The 22109-nt window shown below is 43.9% G+C and overlaps 1 pseudogene; it reads right to left on the bottom strand.

Annotated features, from left to right (window-relative positions):
• Positions 1-9634: 9634 nt before the first annotated feature.
• On the bottom strand, positions 9635-11583 carry LOC116565031 (annotated as a pseudogene).
• Positions 11584-22109: the final 10526 nt, after the last annotated feature.

Below are 22109 nucleotides of genomic sequence, written 5' to 3'. Positions count from 1 at the left end.
CCTGGGCTCAAGCCATCCTCCCACCTCAGCTCCCTGAGTAGCTGGGACTACTACGACACCACGTTTGGCTACTTTTTTTTTTTTTTTGGTAGAGGTGGGATTTTGCCATGTTGCCCAGGCTGATCTTGAACTAGTGAGTACAAACGATCCACTTGCCTTGGCCTCCCAAAGTGCTAGGATTACAGGTGTGAGCCACCTAGCCCGACCAGGGATTCCATTTTTGTTTGGCCTAGTCTTTGGGGGCCCTTTGTAGGAGCATAGTTCAAAACAATGGTGTTCCATAGTTTTGTTTAACACAACTAAAGGGTTAATGACTGCCCCACCAGGTGCCCTATGGGACCTGCTCAGACCCACTCAGCCAGGTATTGGTTGTTAATCTTTTAAATACCATCCCTGCTAAGAAAAGAGACCTAAATAACACTTTCAGTTCTGTCTGTGGGCTGGAAGGAAGTCGCTAAAGAAGCCAATTTCTTTCCCTCCCTGCAACCCCTCCTCACAGGTAGAATGAGACAAGGTGGAAAAACAGCTCCTTCAGCCCCTCCCCCATCACCAAATTAACACTTTAGTTGCTGGACCATATGAATGATTCAGGATAGGCCTTGCTGTCAGAAAGATGAGGTGGATTCACAAGATAGGGACAGCTGGTGTCAGAGGGCCATGAGTTTAAGGACCTCTTTTATTCTCAACAAGACTATGTCATTGTTCTCTGAGGGGGTTGGAGATGAGTGGGTGCTTGCTTGAAGGAGAGCTGGATGTGTCCTGTGCTTATGATCTCCCACACAGCCTGGCTGTGGTTACCTTAATGTCTAGGCCAGCAGAAGGTAGTTTCTTTTGTATGACTTGGCTGCTAGGATGTTAGTGGAGGTAGGGGTTGCAGAGAAGCAGAGAGATACAGAAACTATAGTTGTTCTGTTGTGGGTGTTAGAGTGTAACAAGTTGGATGCAGACTTATAAAAGGCAAGATGAAAGAACTAGGGGAGCCAGGTGTGGTGGCTCAAGCCTGTAATCCCATCACTTTAGGAGGACGAGGTGGATGGATCACAAGGTCAGGAGTTCAAGACCGGCCTGGCCAATGTGGCAAAACTCTATCTCTACTAAAAATACAAAAATTAGCCAGGAGTGGTGGTGGGCACCTGTAATCCCAGCTACTTGGGAGGCTGAAGCAGGAGAATCGCTTGAATCCAGGAGGCGGAGGTTGCAGTGAGCCAAGATTGTGCCACTGCACTCCAGCCTGGGCAACAGAGCAAGACTCAGTCTCAAAAAAAAAAAAAAGAAAAAGAAAGAAAGGACTAGGGGAGTTGTTAGTAGGATGATGTATACCATTGAGTATCCAGTTAACACTTTATGTGTAGTCATCAATCAGTGGACAGTGGCAGGGAATACTTAAATACAGAGTGGGAATGCCTCAACTGTTCCTTCCAAATCAGGAGACAGGCTGGAGATAGTAGACAGAAATCAAGTGGCTGGGTAGTCACAAGGACTCGGTGTTTCCCTGCTGAACAGCATGATTGCTGTAAACGAGGGACTCTTGTGACGTGTGCACATACTATCTACTGCCATCATGTGAAGGATGTAGGTCAGTGATGAGGTCTGGGGCAACGCATCTGAGGTTTGTCTGTGATCTGGAGGAAATGTTACAATCCTCAGGCCTTCCAGCCTTAGCTATGCCCAACATGCAGGTTTCGTGACTGGCAAACATGGGTGTAGTTCTTAACATGAGGAGTAGTGGGTGCTAAAGACTGAGATCAAGATCTTCCCAAGAAGGAAGGTTGTAAATTCAGGTGGAAAAGTGGTCTAGATGGAGCAGTGGGGTTAACATGACCTTTATAACCCACAGAGGAATGACATGGTGTTTTTTGAATACAGCTGACCCTTGAACAACATGGATTTGAATGGCCTGGGTCAACTTATACATGAATTTTCTTCTGCCTCTGCTACCTCTGAGGCAGCAAGACCAGCCCCTACTCTTTCTCTTCCTCCTCAGCCTACTCAATATGAAGATAGTGAGGATGAAGGCCTATATGATGATCCACTTTCACTAATAAATAGTAAATACATTTTCTCTTCCTTATGACTTTTTTTTTTTTAAAGACAGCGTCTTGCTCTGTCACCCAGGCTAGAGTACAGTGGCCCAATCATAGCTCACTTCAGCCTCACCTTCCCTGGCTAAAGCAGCCCTCCCATCTCAGCCTCCAGAGCAGCTGGGGCCACAAATGTACACCATCACAAGTGCCAAATTTTTAAATTCTTTGTAGAGATGGAATCTCTTCATATTGCTCAGGCTGCTCTCGAACTCCTGGGCTCAAGTCATCCTCCCACCTTGACCTCCCAAAGTGCTGGGATTATAGGTGTAAGAAGATTTTTTTTTTTAATTGAGATAAGATCTCACTCTGTTGCTATAGGCTGTGGTATGATCACAGCTCACTGCAGCCTCAAACTCCTGGGCTCAAGGGTTCCTCTTGCCTCAACCTCCCAAGTAGCTAGGACCTCAAGTGTATGTCACCATGCTCAGCTTATTATTATTATTATTAATATTTGAGACAGAGTCTCACTTTGTCACCTAGGCTGGAGTGCAGTGGTGTGATCTCAGCTCACTGCAACCTCCGCCTCCTGAGGTCAAGTGATTCTTCTACCTCAGCCTCTGAGTAGCTGGGATTACAGGTGTGCACCACCATGCCTGACTAATTTTTGTATTTTTAGTAGAGATGGGGTTTTACCATGTTGGTCAGGCTGGTCTCGAACTCCTGACCTCGTGATGTGCCCACCTTGGTCTCCCAAAGTGCTGGGATTACAGGCATGAGCCACCACACCTGGCCTGCCCAGCTAATTAAAAAAAATTTTTTTTGTAGAGATGGAGTCTCACTATGTTCCAAAGGCTAGTCTTGAACTGTCCTCAAACAATCCTCCTGCCTGGGACTCCCAAAGTGCTGGGATAACAGGCATGAGCCACCACACCTGCCCAGTTTTCTTATTAACATTTTCTTATAATAATCTACTGTATTGTAAGAATACTGTCTATAATACATGTAACATACAAAATATGTGTTAACAATTTATGTTATCTGCAAGGTTTCTGGTCAACAGTAGATGATTAGTAGCTAAATTTGGGGGGAGGCAAATGTTACATGCAGATTCTCTACTTCATGGGGATCAGTGTTCCTAAACCCTATGTTGTTCAAGGGTCAACTATATGTCCACAATTCTTTGCTACTTCTTCCTTTGAGAGATGGAGCTGGACTTAGTGACTTGCTTTTAACAAATAGAATAAGGCAGAAGTCATGATGGGTCACTTCCAAGATAGGTTATAAAAATGTCTATGGCTTCCTTTGTCCTCTCTTTCTGAGATCAATCGTATTAAAGGGTGCTAGCTGCCATGCCTTGAGAACACTTAAGCAGCATCATGGAAGGCCCACGTGGCAAGAGACTGAGGACTCCTGCCAAGAACTAGTGCGGAACTCAGGCGCCTCTTCAACAGTCACATTAGTGAACCATCTTGGAAGTGGCTCCTCCAGTGCCAATCAAGCCTTAAGATGATGACAGCCTCAGTCAACAACACAGCTAAAATCTCAGGACAGACCTTGAGCAAGAACAAATCGGCTAAGCTACTCCCGAATACCTGACCCACAGAAAAATGGTGACACAGGAAATGTTTGTGATTTAGGCCGTAATTTTGGAGATAATCTGTTATATAGCAACACATAGGTAATGAATATACAAAGTTTTTAAAAATCTCTCAAAGTCTGCAGTTACTCACTCCGTCTCTGAAATGGCACTTGGAAATTTTGAAATAATCCTATGCATTAGATAGGACGCTCTTCATCATATGTAAGAGCCACAGATCAAACTAGTTGGAGCAAAAGGGGAAGTATCTTACATAAACAGTTGAACAGCAGAGGTGCAGCTGGATCTTAGAAATCCCTGAAACAACAGACTAGAAAGTCTGTTAGAACACATCTAGCCAGGAGCGGTGGCTCATGCCTGTAATCCCAGCACTTTGGGAGGCTGAGGCAGGCAGATCACGAGGTCAGGACTTCAAGAGCAGCCTGGCCAGCATGGTGAAACCCTGTCTCTACTAAAAATACAAAAATTAGCCGGGCATGGTGGTGTGCAGCTGTAATCCCAGCTACTGAGGTAGAAGAATCACTTGACCCCAGGAGGCAGAGAGAGGTTGCCGTGAGCCGAGATCTGCCACTGTACTCCAGCCTGGGCAACAGAGCAAGACTCTGTCTTGGGAAAAAAAACAAAACAAAGCCATCTAATAGCTTTGCCCCTACTTCTAATTCAAAACAATGTCAGGAAAAGACTTTGGTTGGTCAGTTGAGGTTGTGTGCCCCTTTCTAGACCAATCAACAGTTGTGGGCAGGACTTCTATTTCAAGTAATTTTGAATATTAGATGACCTGAAAACTCTCCTGCACAGAGATGTAGAGATTTAAAGTATGAAAGTTTCAATAGGACCATAGGTTCACACACAAAAAAAGAAAATATAAGTGAGTCTAAGAGACACAGAGAAAGTAATTACAAGGTTTCACCTACAGCTGTTAGTTAGGCAGTTCCAGAAAATAAAAAAAAATAATTAACCACATGTATTCAAAGAAAGAATAGCTGTTAATTTTCCAAAATTATTGAAAAACCAAAATCCTTAGATTTAGAAAGCCCAATAAGTCCTAAACAGGATAAATAAATATAAACCTGCAATTAGACACACTGTAATGAAATTGCAAGATACCAAAGTTTTTTCTCATGCATCCCATCCAGACCTGATAAGTCTCTTTTGGTTAAACTTTCTTATATCAACATTCCTCTTAGATGACAGGGACCAGGAATGGGCACCTATCCCCAGTTATAGTTTGATAATTAGGCTATTTGCTTCATTGCTCCATTCCTGCCCCAACACACATAGCGGTCCATACCCCTGAACTGGGGGTCACATCCGAGTATCATTTCAACACTGGCAGCCATGAACAAATACACATATCATTGATACTCCCAGCATAAGCGTGCTACTGGTTCTGCTGAAAGTACTGCTTGTAACATAAATATAATATAAAAAAGCAAATGCCTTTTTTTTTTAGAGGGAGTCTCACTCTATCACCTGGCTGCAGTGGTGTGATCTTGGCTCACTGCAACCTCTACTTCCTGGGTTCATGTGATTCTCCTGCCTCAGCCTCCCGAGTAGCTGGGACTACAGGTGTGCGCCACCATGCTCAGATAATTTTTGTGTTTTTAGTAGACACGGGACTTCACCATGTTGGCCGGGATGGTCTTGATCTCTTGATCTCGTGATCCGCCCACCTTGGCCTCCCAACGTGCTGGGATCATAGGCATGAGGCACTGCGCCTGTCCAGCAAATGCTTTTTAAAATGCTGCCTTGATTTAGTTTGAGACCCTGGCTAGAAACTGATCAATTCCTCTCTCTAAGCATCTGATTAAGTCCACACCCCAACACACTCCACACTGTGACATAAGATATGCAAATGTATCCAAATCAAATGGAAGAAAGAAGTTTTTCTTGCATAGCGAAAGGAGGAGGCAAATAGAGATAAGCAGAATCTTTGGAGGGGAAGTTGGACAAGCGAACGGAAATAACCAGTGGGGTCTGACAGGAAGGTATCTTTCCGTGGTCTGCCAACTCCCAGGCGAGGCTGATAAGGGGGGGTTATTTCACTGTTTATATTTGCTTAGGTGTGGAGTCAGCGGAATGGGGCCCATAGGAAAGAGAGAAGCCTGAGGAAAGTTTGGCTCAAGCATTTTGTTCCACTTGATCACTGGGGACAAGCAGTTTAGCTAATCATTCATGGGGCAAAGAATGGGAATTTGGAGGGTCTGTGTCTGGCCTTGTCATAGGTAAACCGGAGGGATCTGGGAGTCTTACATAAGTCACACGGGGAAGGGTGAGGAGATTTCTTAACCTTCACTGTTAACCAGGATCACAGGGCTCAGGTAAAATTCAGCATTGTCAAATTTAAACCAATAATGGTTCTCTGAGGTGATTACGAGTCCAAGATCTGTTCATAGGTATGACCTTTATAGGTGACCTTTTTTTGGCATGAAGAGCAGAGAAGTGAGAAGAACATGTGATTTAGTCATAAAAATACCTTCCATTTACATAACAATAGCTACCTTTTTCATATTTGTTAAAGACATGTTTAGGGTAAAATTACAATGCTATATATCTAACTTGCATTTTAAAATTGCACTGTCAGTCACTGCTTCGTTTGAAGCTGGTTTTCCTTTTCTTTCTTTTTCCTTTTGTGGAGAATAGGAGTGTTCTCATTATGTGGCCCAAGCTGGGCTCAAGCAATCCTCCTGCTGCCTCCTCCCTGAGTGCTGGGATTACAGGCATGAGCTACTATACCCTAGCTTGGTTTTCCTCTTCTGCTTTCTGGAAAACCTTGAATTCATTACCTCAGTGTTGCTTGTCTACAGCTTCTGGTAGCTCCCTGTGTAGTAGCCAAGCAAGTTAGAAGGAATGCGCAACGCTCTGAGTTCCAAATTAAGAGTCCTTTATTAATTAGCCGGCGACCGAGAGATGGCTAATGCTCAAAATTCTCTCGGCCACAAGGAAGGGGCTTTATTATCTTTTATACCTTGATTTAGGTAGGGGAGAGGGTACCTAGCTGAAGTGGAATTTTACAGAAGCAGAAAATCAGGTTAGAAGAAGGGGCTGTGGGCACAGGTGGTTTCCATACAATGATCAAAGGGAAACACGGGTGATCAGGCTCCTTCTACACAATAATCAAAGGGAAACTTTCTTCTTACAATAGCGGGGAGAGGTATGCCAAGCAGGATGTGGTACAATGGTTATAAGTGTTATAAGTGTTAAGAACAGTACCTTCAATGCTTCTAAGTGCAGCATGACTCATTTATGCACCCAAAGGGGCTGTGGTTAGGAGGGGAAGCCATGTTGGAGTTTACAGCTAAAATGGAGTCAGTGATGCTAGCCCAGGGTAGGTTATTACATCTGTTTCTGTGACAGCTGCAGTTATACCCCTTAACTATCCATTTATAGTTTATGAAAGAGTGATGGTTCATGGGATGCAGGGAACTATATTGAGCTCTTGTTCTCCAAAGAATGCTGAACAGAATTATGTCCCAAGTTCCTTCTGGCACCAAGTCTAATGTTACTTCAAGAAAGCAAACTAAAGTGAACAAAATAGAGGGTAAAGGCTGTATTCGGCTGATGTGCATCAGTGAGCACCTCGAAATTAGGCAACTCTCTGAGCAAAAGAAACATTGGAGTTTCTAGAAGGTGAGAAGAGAAGGCCACAGATTGTGCTCTTGCTACTGGCTACAGTTTTCTTTTTTCAGAATCTCACCTTGTCACCCAGGCTGGAGTGCAGTGGCACAATTTCAGCTCACTACAACCTCTGCCTCTTGGGTTCAAGCAATTCTCCTGCCTTGTTTTTCTTTTAAAGAACAAAGAGGCCAGGCATGTGGCTCTTGCCTGTAATCCCAGCACTCTGGGTGGCTGACAACACAAGAGGATTGATTCAGCCCAGGAGTTTGAGGCCAGCCTGGGCAACGGAGAAAGACACTCTCTATTAAAAAAAATCAAAAAATTAGTTGGGTGTGCTGTAGTTCCAGCGACTCAGGAGGATCGCTTGAGCCCAGGAGTTGCAGACTGCAGTAAGTTAATGTTCCACCACTGCTCTCCAGTCTGTGTGACAGAGTGAGACCCTGTCTCTAAAAATAAACAAGTAAATAAATCACAATGAATCATAGGTGATGCAGACCTCCTTGATGGCATCCAGAAGTTTGATCAGACCAAGAGAACCAAACAGCTTTGATTGTCAGACATTCCACCCCCTGCATACCTACCTTACTCATAAAAGCCCCTAGCTATGTTCAAAGGGAAGTCTTTGACCTAAGACTTGATTATGAAGTAAGAGAGTTTTTCTCTTACCCACCTGCTTTGGTCAAATTAAATAAATCTTTCTTCTAAGTGCTGATATGTCAGTGCTTGGCTTACTGCACATTAGGTACACAAACCTAAATATCAGGGTTCAATAACATATGTAGGTTATTACAGGAATCCACAAAAGGGACCTTCAAGTTGCATCCTGTATATGTTTCTTTTGCCTTTATGACATGGTTTGGAAACACATTAGTCTTATCTGGAGAGCTTATTAAAACCCTGATCACTGGACCCCACTTTCACATTTATGATTGAGTAGGTCTAGAGAGGGACCTGAAAATTTGCATTTATCACTGGTTCCCAGGTGATACAGCCATTTGGGGATCCATGCTTGGAGAACCACTCTGGAGACCTCTAAATTAGTAGTTCAACCTTAGCTGTGCTTAGAAACACTGGGAAAATGTGTGTGTGTGCATGTGTGTGTGTGTGTGTGTGTGTGCGCGCGTGCACGTGCACATATGTAATCAGCTCATGTTTAATTGTGACATTTTGAAATTGTACAAGTATTTTGACATCTGTCCCTCACATTTAGTCTCTTTAAAGGACAAGAAAACAAACCAATCACAGGTTTAATGAGTTTAATAAATTTACCCCTTCAGTTCTTGTTTGTAGCACCCAATATTCCTTTGAAATATGAAACAGCTACGGCAGTGGCCAACAGTGAATTTCTACCCCACACTCCGCAACAGAGTTCAAAACTTCAGGCTGTCTGAACATTGTGTTGCAATGGCACTTGTCTAGAATTGGTACCTCTCCCTACTTGGGAGAGTTTAAATGTACCAGTGGAAATAGCTTTTTGTCTTTCAAGAGGAAGAAAGAAAATCACTCCTCCTAACTCAGAAGATCTAAAGGTCTGGCTGCAAGGTCTTTCTTCCTGTCCCATTTCTTCAGATTTTTTTTTTGTTGTTGTTGCAGTGGAGCAAGAGAGACCAAAACCTGACTTCTAACTTGAGTTACAAGAAACAAGAGAATGATAGTTATAAAGGGAGTGACCAGCGGCAACTGGGACACTCCTTTACCTCCCACATCCAATGTTTGTGCTTCACAGAAAAACAACAAAAATAACAAATCCACAAAATGCAACAGCTAGAACAACAAATTTCATTCACCCAAGGGTGGTAGAAGGCAGGAAGGAAAGGTGGGAGGGTAAATGGCACAGGGAGAAAAACAAAGTATTCAAATCATTCCGGCCACAGGAACTGGCAGATGCTAGAAAAATAGCTGCAGAAAAAAACTGTGGTCCTTTCAGACTCTTGGTGGTGTTAAAAATCCACACACTGGTATCAAGAAGATTCCGCCTTATGTGCACCAGAGATAAAGATTCCAATTCCTGGCCGAGCATGGTGACTCATGCCTGCAATCCCAGCACTTTGGGAGGTCAAGGCAGGTGGATCACAAGGTCAAGAGATTGAGACCATCCTGGCCAACATGGTGAAACCCCGTCTCTACTAAAAATACAAAAATTAGCTGGGCATGGTAGTACGTGCCTGTAGTCCCAGCTACTCAGGAGGCTGAGGCAGAAGAATTGCTTGAACCCAGGAGGCAGAGGTTGCAGTGAGCCAATATTGTGCCACTGTACTCCAGCCTGGGTGACAAAGTGAGACTCCATTTCAAAAAAGAGAAAAAAAGATTTCAGAGGGCCCTTGGCAGAATGAATGGTGCCTTCCCTGCCAGGGGCGGGGGGTGAACTGGGGAAAGAGCTGCCACAGCCTCCTTTCTATCCCACCCATTCCCTGGATGACAGGTCACTCAGGCCTGCAGTTGCCTTCAGTTTGGGTGGAGATAGATGTGGTGAAGTGAACTTCTCTGCAGAAGTTGAGCTGCTCAAGGTAGACTGCAGGTTAGACTGTCTTGTGGAAGAGTCTGTTGCTTAAGAAGACCACCGAGGAGAAGAGGTGCAACTCGAAGAGGTATGCTTTGCCAGGGATCTTTGCCTTATTGCACTGATAATGCATAAAGGAATGAGGATAGAGAAAAGGCAGCCATGGATAATATATGAGGAGTGCATTGCTGTGAGAAAAGCCAAGGGCAAACCAAACCCAAAGGAGTAAAGCCAGTTCCTCTCTATGTTAGACAACTGCTGGTGCATTTCAATTCCTTTACTGAATCAACCATATTCAAAGCAGTAGAGCGAGTCGAGAAGAGAGAAATGCAAGAGAATAACCAGATGACCAACAAGTGGCTGGGAAAGAGGCTCGCAGATATTCCCTGCATGGGGAAAAGAGCCTGCCGCAAAAGACTGAATAGTGTGTCAACAGTTATTTTGTGAACACTAGGGAATGGGTGAGGCCTCCTCCCTAATGCCTCAGATGCCAGGTCAGCTATATCATGGAACCAAATGGCATTCACAACTTCGCTAGGCACAAACAAGGGGAGCACCCAAAAAACTCTGGAGATTGATGTGAGGAAAAATTCCAGCCACGACCAAGCATTTCCACACAGTGATACGTTATAAGTAATTCACGCTGTTACTAACTGAAGCCCAGGAATAAACACTTGATAAAGCAAGGGTAGGCTGAGCCAGAACACTCCACCATTCCAAGCACAACACTGGAAAATTCTACCAACACTTGATGGCTCCCTCTCTTGTCCCCACTCTATACTCTGGGGTATTCTTTGTGCCAGGACCCTGATTGCCCTTCTTCCACACTGCTCCTCTCTTTTGCTAGATGGGACCGTCTAGCTGGAGATGGTACAAATACCCCAGATGGAGTCTTTGATTCCCCTGGGAAGATCTTGGAGAAAGATTTTGACAGTCAGCCATGTCTTCACTACCCAAACTATCAAATACACAGAGGAGATAGAAGTGCCCCCAAATCTCTCATCATGAAGGACCCTGCAGCTGTGCCACCACGGCTCCAGTCTGCCCCCTTGCCCACCACCAGGGGCCTACTTGGCTCCTCTGTGCCAAGCAGTCTGCTCCACCCAGACACTTCCAGGGCTGGGGTACTGTACCCACACTGGCCATGCCTGGGCTGCAGAGAGGGTTTTTGCTTTTTTTTTTTTTTAAAATGCAACCCTCTACCCCATTTAAAACTGATTAAATCAGATCTTGTAGGTGGAGCTCAGACATTGGATTTTTGCACAGCTCCCCAAGTGGTCCTTCCATGCATTAAAATTGAGAAGCACTGCTCTAAATTTGTTTTGGCCCTGTGGAAAGGGCCAAAACAAAATTTGAGCAGTGCTTCTCAACTTTAATGCTCACCCCCCAATGGAGTCACTCAGAGGAGAAGGCTATATCTGTTTTGGTTATAGGAAGTCTTTAGGGTGGATTTCAGTCCTTAGGAAATGTCAGAAATCATGCACTGGAGTGAAATTCTATGTGTGTAGTGAAGATGGAATAACGTTCATTCACTCTGAGTTCTGCTCTTGATGCCCACCAGCAAATCCCCCTGGGGAGAGGCACTCAGTGCAGTGAGTATGGGGAAGGCTTCATCTGGGTCAGAGGTCTCCTCTCATATCACAGAAGCCACAATGGGGAGAAGCCTGCAGGGCGAATGGCAAAGCACTGACCTGCTGCTTCCTTAGGGTTTCCCGGGGTGCAGTTGCCTTGTCAGGTTTTCGTTTCAGGTGAGGTTTTCCCACATACCCCACATTCACATGTTTCTTACCAGTGTGGTCGCTGATGCATGCACAGCCTTTGGTGCCCACTTCAGCCTTTCTCATACTCAGTGCCCCTCAAAGGGCTTCTCCAGCCCTGAGTTGCACCACAAGGCCTCTGGCCCTGTTGAACATTCCCTGATGCAGACTCTTTGATGGGCAGCAAAGGCTGAGCTCCAGGTTAAGACTTTCCCATGCTCATTACATACATAGGATTTTTCTTCAGTATGCACTTCCTGATGTTGCCTAAGATCTGAAATCTGGCTGAAAGATTTTCCACAGTTAGGCAAATCCTTCAGGGGGCTCTAGCCGCAGAATGTTTCCTTTGGTGGGCCATAAGGGATAGAGCTCAGAGTGAAGGCCTACCCGCACTCACACTGACAGAACTTTACCCCACTGTGAATTCTCTCTCAATGATGAAAAGCTATATGCAGAGGGAACTCTACCACATTCATCATATTTACAGCTTTCCCTTCTATGGAAACCTTGTGATGTTTAATTAAGTTGGAGTTAGAACTGAATCTCTGTCCAAACCCCTTCTATCTCTGTCCTTCCTAACTTCTGTAGGTATTTTGCTTTTAATCCTTAGTTGTTTTCACATGAGATCTCTTGGTATTTATGTTTTTTCCTAAAGGATTTCTCCAAATCTTCTCTAAATTGTTTTTCATTTCACAGACTGCTCCAGATTCAAACATCTGTTTTCTCCTGATATTAATGCCAGTGAATTTATCATCATATTCTGAACCAGAATCAACATCTTGCTCTAAGTTCTGTTCTCACCCAAGAATGGAAAAGGCATATACAAGAGGCATACAGGAAAGTTACTAAAACACTAGTGGGGCCCTTTGAGAGAGTAGGTCAGAGACCACTCTGAGACTCAGTGCAGAGAAGACAGAATGAATGGAGGATAATGAATTGAGAGCGAACCAAGGAGATGGCATCAGCAAACCAACTACAAAGAATCCAACTATTGGGTCGCAAACAAGGGGAGGCTAGCAGATGATGAGCGAAAGCCAAGATAGGAGCTCTCACAGTACAGAACTGCACGGGGAGGAAAACTCTGTCTTCTCTTCCTGATGAGAAAGCTTACTTTGCCAACTGCCCTTCCCATCCCCTTTCTAAAGTTCCCCAGCAAAAGAGGGGCCGTTGCTAACTGGGTGAGCCAGAGTCCCAGATATCACCTGGCCAACCTTATTTGGTGGACATGATAAATGTTGGTTTTAAAGCTGGGCTCACTGCCCTCTCTTTTTGTGACTTTGTTCTTTTACTATGGGACAGGCCAGAGGGTAATAGCCTGAGATTTGGTTGCAGCCTCCAAAGGGCAGTAGAAGTCTTACTTGAGTCTGATCAACATATACTGATCTTCATGGTTTCTTGGTATGATGATTAATGGCAGACCCTTTCATTCACTCATTTTTATTCTACAAAATTTCCCAGTTTGGACATAAATTATGGTCATCCAAGAGCTAAACCATGTCCTCAAACTCATCTTCAGCAGAGGGCTTGAATTAGGGTGCCAACTCAGTTAATGATGAGATACAATTGGTAAGTTCCATTTCCTAACAGGCTACTACTGTCACTTGCATGAATCTCCTTTGGGAATTCAACATGGAAGAAGTGGGATTAGCAGAGCAGGAGTCAGTCTTTCTGGATCCTTGGTCAGAATATTTCATTTCTAATACAGGGCAAAAGGAATGATTCTCTAATGGACTGGGAGGCCCAATAATTAAATGGGAGCAAGAGATGGAAATAAGAATATTCAAGCCCAGGCATGGTGGCTCACACCTGTAATTCCAACACTTTGGGAGACTGAGGCAGGCGGATCACCTAAGGACAGGAATTTGAGACCAGCCTGGCCAACATGGCAAAACCCCGTCTCTACTAAAAATACAAAAATTAGCTGAATGTGGTGGTGCAAGCCTGTAATCCCAGCTACTTGGGAGGCTGAGGCAGGAGAATCACTTGAACCTGGGAGGCAGAGGTTGCAGTGAGCCTCGATTGCACCATTGCACTCCAGCCTGGGCAGTAGAGTGAGACTCTGTCTCAGGAAAAAAAAAAAAAAAAAAAAAAGAACATTCAAAAGGAACAGTCTTTGAAAGAATGAGAAACAATGCTTTCAATTGGGAGTGGGTAGAGGCCATGAAGAGGGAGCTATCATGATGTGTCCTAAACTAGAACCCTCTGCATTGAGGTGGGCCCAGAAAAGAGGAAGGAGACTCTAGAAAGACCCAGTGTTCCTACTAGTTTAAGCCTACTAAGTCTCTCTGTTTCTGGTTGTTCCACCCAATTTTTACTGCACCAAAGAGCAGACAAGGAGGAACATAGGAGAGAAAGCATGAGGCATAAAAGACACTAATAGAGGGCCGGGTGCGGTGGCTCATGCCTATAATCCTAGCACTTTAGCACACTGAGTCAGGCAGATCATCTGTGGTCGGGAGTTCAAGACCAGCCTGACCAACGTGGAGAAACCCCGTCTCTACTAAAAACACAAAATTAGTCAGGCATGGTGGCACATGCCTGTAATCCCAGCTACTTGGGAGGCTGAGGCAGGAGAACCACTTGAACCTGGCAGGCAGAGGTTGCAGTCAGCCGACATAGCACCATTGTACTTTAGCTTGGGCAACAAGAGCAAAACTGCATCTCAAAGAAAAAAGACACTAATATAGTGTTACAAAGTCCAAGTCTATCCATTAATCACAATGTATGCAAACATAGTGTTTCCTTATTAAAAGGAAGGAGGGAGACAAAGAAGAAGGGGGGAGATTTTTTACAAGAGACTTACCTATAATAAAACCAAACAATAAAAACAACATTGAGATACCGTCTCACGCCAGTTAGAATGGCGATCATTAAAAAATCTGGAGACAACAGATGCTGGAGAGGATGTGGAGAAATAGGAACACTTTTACACTGTTGGTGGGAGTGTAAATTAGTTCAACCATTGTGGAAGACAGTGTGGCGATTCCTCAAGGACCTAGAAATTAGAAATTCTATTTGACCCAGCAATCCCATTATTGGGTATATATCCAAAGGATTATAAATCGTTCTACTATAAGGACACGTGCACACGAATGTTCGTTGCAGCACTGTTTACAATAGCAAAGACCTGGAATGAACCCAAATGCCCATTGATGATAGACTGGACAGGGAAAATGTGGCACATATACACCATGGAATATTATGCAGCCATCAAAAACGATGAGTTTGGGTCCTTTGTAGGGACATGGATGAACCTGGAAACCATCATTCTCAGCAAACTGACAGAAGAGCAGAAGATCAAACACCGCATGTTCTCACTCATAGGCGGGTGTTGAACAATGAGAACACATGGACACAGAGAGGGGAGCACTACACACTGGGGTCAGTTGGGGGGAAATAGGGGAGGGATGGTGGGGGGTGGGGAGCTGGGGAGAGATAGCAAGGGGAGAGATGCCAGATATAGGTGATGGGGAGGAAGGCAGCAAATCACACTGCCACGTGTGTACCTATGCAACAGTCTTGCATGTTCTTCACATGTACCCCCAAACCTAAAATGCAATAAAATAAATAAATGGGAAAAAAACAATAAAAAAGGTTGAAAAGAAAAGAAGAGAAGGAGAAAGGGTATACCACGAAAGCTCTAACAAGAAAAAAAGCTGTGTAGAATTATTAATATGAGACAAAACAGACTCTAAGGCTAAGAATTTAATGGGGATAGAATGGAATATTTCATATTGATAAAAAAATGAGCAATCAATCCCTAAGTTGTTCAACAATATCCAAGTCAGGAAACCTAGAAGTTACTCTTTTTTTTTTTTGAGACGGAGCTTTGCTCTTGTTGCCCAGGCTAGAGTGCAATGGTACAATCTCGGCTCACTGCAACCTCTCCCTCCCAGGCTCAAGTGATTCCCCTGCCTCAGCTTTCCAAGTAACTGGGATTACAGGCATGCACCACCGTGCTTGGCTAATTTTATATTTTTAGTAGAGATGGGGTTTCACCGTGTTGGCCAGGCTGGTCTCAAACTCCTAACCTCAAGTGATCCACCTGCCTCAGCCTCCCAAAGTGCTGGGATTCCAAGAGTGAGCCACTGCGCCCAAGCAGAAGTTACTCTTAATTCTCCACCCTCTCACATCTAAAACATCAGCAAGTCCACTTTATTCTTCTTCTAAAATACATTGTAAATCCACTCATTTCTTTCCATCTCCACAGCACCTCACCCCTGGTCCTGGCCACCATTTTCTCTCAAATGTAATCCTGCAATGGTGCCCTAATTGGCCTCCTGACAACCTCAAATGGGTTAACCTGGCCAACATGGTCTTCAGAGGGCAGGCCTCTGCCCAACTCTGACTGCACCTCTGACACTGTAACTCTCATTCAGGCACAGTGGCCTCCTTTCTGACACCTGATCAGCCCAATCAATTACACCCTGAGCCTTTGCAGCAACTTTTCCCTCTGCCTGGAATGCTCCTCTCTCAAACCTTCAGGGGCATAGCAGTCTTTGAAATTTCAATTTTTAGTCTAAATGGAACCCTCTAAGAAAGGAGGGTGAAATTTTTCAATACTTGTTAATACAGAAGCATAAGATTACTGTAATTGCCTTCCGACTTATTTGTTACCTTTATAAATAGACTTCTGATGGCAGAGACTACTAATATTAATCTTTGAAATGTTGAATTATGTTGAAAACAGAGAACTGAGAGGCTGGGCCCCGTGGCTCATACCTGTAATCCAGCACTTTGGGAGGCTGAGGCGGGAGGATTACTTGAGGCCAGAAGTTTGAGACCAGCCTGGTCAACATAGTGAGACCCCTTCTCTACAAAAAATACAAAAATCAGCTGGATGTGGTGGTGCACGCCTGTAGTCCTAACAGTTAAGAAGGCTGAGGAGGGAAGATAGCTTGAGCCCAGGAGGTCGAGGGCGCAGTGAGCTATGATCACACCACAGCACTCCAGCCTGGGTGACAGAGTGAGACCCTGTCTCAGAGAGAGTGAGAACAAATGGGGGTCTGGGAGAACACTAAGGATTCTCCTTCAAATAGTTCAATTTATTTCTCTGCAGACGGTTCATTTCTTGAGATTTTCTCTTATATTTACTTATTTTATCTCCACTAGATGGCGCTTCTATCCTGTTCGTGACTGTTTTCAGGACCCTGGACAGTGCCTGGTGCACAGTAAATGCTCAATAACTACTGAATGATTTGTCGTAAACTTACATGTACCCTGAACCTATCAGCACAGCTTCAAAATATAGAAGACAAACGGATTTACAAAAAGAAATAGACGAGTGTGAGACCAATCCACCCCCCTCCTTAGAAACACACTAGGCAAATCCAAAACAACAAAGAACTGTAAATGCAAAAGTAAAACGAGTGCTTCTACCATCTATATTTCTGAATTATTTTTTCACAATCTATATGTATTACTTTGATAAATGGGATTAAATTTTACTTTATGTTCCCTCCTCAAATAGTAAAATCTTTTAGTATGGTTCTAAGGAGCTGGTCAAACCTGTTCAGGGGTGTTAAGTGCACACCAAGATAGAAGATGACAGGAAGATGCATAACATTAGGATTATATTTAGGGTTATTCCATATTTTTTTGAGACAAAGTCTTGCTCTGTCACCCGGGCTGGAGTGCAGTGGTGTAATCTAGGCTCACTGCAACGTCCATCTCCCAGGTTCAAGCAATTCTCCTGCCTCGGTCTCCCAAGTAGCTGGGATTACAAGCATGTACCACCACACCCAGCTAATTTTTGTATTTTTAGTAGAGATGGGGTTTCACCATGTTGGTCAGACTGGTCTCAAACCCTTGACTTCAAGTGATCCGCCCACCTTGGCCTCTCAAAGTGCTGGGATTACAGGTGTGAGCCGCTGCGCCTGGTCTGTTTAGGGTTATTCTAAAAATCATAACTCCATAGACTTAAAAAAGTTCTATACGTGGCTGGTAATCCCTTCTGCAGCTGAGACTGACTACAAGCCTCCTTCTGTCACCCAGTGTGACCAGAATTGTGTTCTGTGAGGGGCAGGGTTTACTGGACAGTAAGAGGTGACACGCCAGGATGAATTCTCCCCCTGCAGTAAACGCTACTCTACAATAAAGTGACAGGAAGATCTGACCTAAATGCCCTGCAGAGCTTCATTTCTCCTACCATCTGATTTTGTAAGGAAAAAAAAGTGTGTGTGTGCTTCTACGTATTTTTTTTTTTAGCATTACTCCTTAATTTAAATGTCTATTTAAAAAATACTAGAGCTTAACTGGTTATCTTTGAAACATAATCTCTTTTTATTTTCTTCTTTTAATGATTTCTATTTTCTCACATTTTTACAATAATAAGTACAACTTAGGTGGCAAAGAAATGATATAAATACACATCATATCTGTCAAATCAAATTATCTGGATGAGCTAATGCCCACCCAAGAGGCAAGCTGGAGAAAGGGGGGTGCTGTTGACTTCTGGTCCATTTCTCATTCTTTCTGAGCAATGGTAAGGCCAGGGACTGGACAGTGGGCTATTGGACAGCACTCCAGACTCGGGCCAATGTACTTAGTACTTCCATCAGGAGAGTAGTTGGCAGTTGATCCCTCCATCCACAGTATCCTTCGGGCAGCTATGTTGATCAGTGTAACAGATAAGGCAACATAAATACACTTTCTCATAACTTGTCATTGGCACTACATTTAACAGCAGCACCAGTGATTCTGTAGTGTCCTCCAAGCCCTGGAGCAGGCTAACTTACTTTTTTTTATATGGAGTTTCATTCTGTTGCCAGGCTGGAGTGCAGTGGCATGATCTCAGCTCAGTGAAACCTCTGCCTCCCAGGTTCAAGCTATTCTCCTGCCTCAATCTCCCAAGTAGCTGGGACTACAGGCATGCACCACCATGCCCAGCTAATTTTTGTATTTTTAGTAGAAACAGAGTTTCACCATGCTGGCCAGGATGGTCTTGATCTCTTGACCTCATGATTCACCCACCTCGGCCTCCCAAAGTGCTGGGATTACAGGCGTGAGCCACTGTGCCTGGCTGCAGCAGGCTGACTTTAGGCATTTCTACAAACCCAAAACCTAATTTTCTTTGTTCCCTCTCTTGACTCCACCCAGGGGTGCTTCGGAGACCCAGGTAAGTTGGTGGCATAGTTCGAAGGCCAGAAAATCAGCGAGCTGATAGTGTGGATTCCAGTTTGAATCTGAAGGTCTGAGTACCAGGAGTTCCATTGGAGGGAGAAGAACATCTCAACTCAAGGAGTCAAGCAAAGCAAGAACTCAACCTTCCTGTGCCCTTTTGTTCTTTCTATTGAAGCCCTCAGTGTATCATGCCCACCCACACTGGGGAGGGTCATCTGCTTTATTTAGCTCACCAATTCAGATGCTAATCTCTCACAGACACATTCGGAAGTAATGTTTAACCAGATATGTGAGCACCCTCTGGCCTAGTCAAGTTGACATGTAAAATTAACCACCACAATGATGATAGACTAGTTTTCAAAATTCAACAAGTTCTCACATCTTGATCACTCCTGGACCTAGAAGTTAGTGCAAAACGATAAACCCCATCCCTTTTTTTATGATTTTGAAAATTACATATACCCTTAAGTTGGAATCCCATTTTAGAAACCTGGAGGTTTTCTGTGGAAGGGAGGTTGGAAAAGAACAGCTTGTACAGGAGTGAAGGAGTAAACGCAGCTCAGCCACAGAGGCCCATTCACTAACCCTTACTTGTACGAGCTAATCTGTTTTCTTGTTCTTTCATTCAATATATGACCACTGGTGCCAGGCAATGTGCCAGTAGCTACAGAGAGCTGTAGAGTGTACTGGTGAACATGTAAATGCTGGCATCAGCCATGTCTCATCTTATAATCTGTTTTTCTTCGCAGTGTCTTTAATAATGGAAATTGTTTATTATGTGTCTCTTCCACTGAAAGGTAAGCTGTATGAGAACAAGACCTGTGATTTTCTTCATTACCACTCTATCCCCAGCACATAGTAAGTGTTCTTATGCAAAATGAGAGGATGACTGACTGACTGACTGACTGACTGATTGACTGAATGTAGATCTGACTTGTATTCTCCTTGTTGCCACTGTGTGGGTGGAAAGACACTGGGGCCACCCATCAGACTGGGGAACCCAGGAGGAATAGGTTTATGGGGACAGGGAGATGAAGTCTGCAACTCCCTGTTTGGAGGATAATCAGTTGAAATGTTAATTGACTTAATTTCTTCCCTCTGTCCTGCCATGTAGGTTTCCCTTACCAGTTCAGTTAGAGGCAGTTCACGGAGAATTTAGCATTGTTACAGCAGGAATGCAAGGAGAATAAAACAATATTTAGTTCTGACATCTAAATAAGTTTCTTAAAACTGCACATGAGCCCAAGAGGCGGAGACTGCAGTGAGCCAAGATCATGCCACTGCATTACAGCCTGGGCGACAGTGCGAGACTCCGTCAAAAAAAAAAAATTAACATTACAGTGGAAAGAAAATAATATAAGAGGAGATTTGATCTGGGACTGGGGAGAAACCTGAGGACCACAAAAGAAATGAGGAACCCTGAGGAGGGAGGATCTTTGTGAGGACTTTTTGAACAAAGCGAGGAGGTAGAACACAGATGTGGAGTGTGCCCAGCTTCACACATGTGCATGCACCATCATCACCAGCTCATAAGTTTGTATCAGTGGCCCAAGACCACCACTTACAATTCAAGTGCACACTCCTATGGCCAGGAGCCATCTGTTGAGGATCTTCCTTTGACAGCTGCCTGCAGCCTGCCCTTGGTCAACCAGCAGGGGAGAATTCATCTATGACCTAAGGTAGGCACAGCCCAACCAAACCACTCTATGTGACAAACCATCTTTACAATAGTCTAGGTCATCTCAAAGCCTAAAATGAAAACGTGGCCCTGGTGTTCTGGAGAGCAAGCAGTTCTCAAAGTATGATCTGGGGATTCCTGAAACTCCTTCAGGTGCTCCATGAAGCCCAATCTATTTTCACAATAATTTCACAAACCATTGTCTTCAAGAACTAAGATTTTCTTTGCCTCTTTTATTCTCATTCTCATATGAGTGTATAGAGGCTACGTATTTGCCAAATCCCAACAAATTAAATGCAGAAGAAATTTTAACAGTCCAGTCAACTTCCATTAACCAGTCTCTAAAGAGAGTTACAAAAAAGAAAACAGTACTACTCTTCTAACTAATCTTTGGTTCTGGAAAATATCATTATTTTCATTTTAAAATATTGTATACATCTTTTCAAAAAGAACAAAATAATGTTTCCTCGCCTTTTTTGTTACCCTTCTAGAGTCAAACTATGAAATCTTATGACTTTAATTTTAAAATCGTCTTAGGTTAATTTAATGCCATGACACAGTAATTCTGAATTGGCAATGAACAAATTATAAGCATTTATTAAACTCTGATTTAAAAAAAAATAAGGCCTTGAGATAAGCACTGGACAAAGGGAGCTGTCAGGTGATGTCCCAGGCCACGAGGAGCTCATGGACCCATGGTAGGGGCAGGTACCACCCCCTGTACCACACAGCAATGCATCTCACACAACACAGAGGGCTGGAAGAACAGGAAGAGGAGGAGAGAGGAGAGACCCTAACAGCCCATGGGGTGTAAGGGAAGGCCTTCTAGATAGACAGTGGTGGAACTGATTCTTCAAATAAGGATTTTGTTTGGTAGATTAGTGGTTTTCTCATTTTAGAACTTGTTAAACACAGAGTCCAATACTGCTTTCCCAGAGAATTGTAAGCAGCATATCTCAAATGTGAAAAAAGTTGTAAATAATGTAAATATTAACATGTAATGAACTTATTATTGTATTTGAGTGAATTAATGGATATTTTTAGATGTCTATCTTATTTATAAGTCAACACCACAAAGTTCTTTGCAGTCCTCAATAATTTTTAGGTGTGTCAAGAGTTTTTGACCAGAGAGATTGAAAACCTTTGATCTAAGCCAGGCGCGGTGGCTCACGCCTGTAATCCCAGCACTTTGGGAGGCGGAGGCGGGCGGATCACGAGATCAAGAGATCCAGACCATCCTGGCCATGGTGAAACCCCGTCTCTACTAAAAATACAAAAATTAGCCGGGCATGGTGGCATGCGCTTGTGGTTCCAGCTCCTCGGGAGGCTGAGGCTGGAGAATCGCTTGAACCCAGAAGGTGGAAGTTGCAGTGAGCAGAGATTGCGCCACTGCACTCCAGCCTGGCGACAAAGCAAGACTCCATCTCAAAAAAAAAAAAAAAGAAAAAGAAAAAGAAAAAAAGAAAACCTTTGATCCAGAAGGATGGTTTTGTAAAAGTAAAAGCACAGCAACAACAACAACCAACTTTGCACTTGGGTGAGAATGAATAGAACCAGAAGAAGACAGCCTGAAGCCAGTGTAGTAGAGAAAACCTGCTTATTACACTTGCTAAACTGCAAACACCCAAAGGGCTCATGTCTAGCCTACTTGCATCTAGCTCACTGCCTGGCATTCAGTTGGCACAAAACGAGTATTTGTTCCATCAGTATCTATATATCTTTATATGTGTTGACCTTGAAGTGGCTGTGAGACATCTCGGGAGAGACAAGTAGGGAGATAAATGGAGTTCACTGAAGTAGATATACAGATGTG

The sequence above is a fragment of the Sapajus apella genome, unplaced genomic scaffold (genome assembly GCF_009761245.1).
Source record: "Sapajus apella isolate SASKATOON/1434 unplaced genomic scaffold, GSC_monkey_1.0 scaffold38, whole genome shotgun sequence".
Taxonomy (NCBI): Eukaryota; Metazoa; Chordata; class Mammalia; order Primates; family Cebidae; genus Sapajus; species Sapajus apella.
The sequence above is the reverse complement of the archived record's forward strand: the minus strand, read 5'-3'. Positions and strand labels throughout refer to the sequence as shown.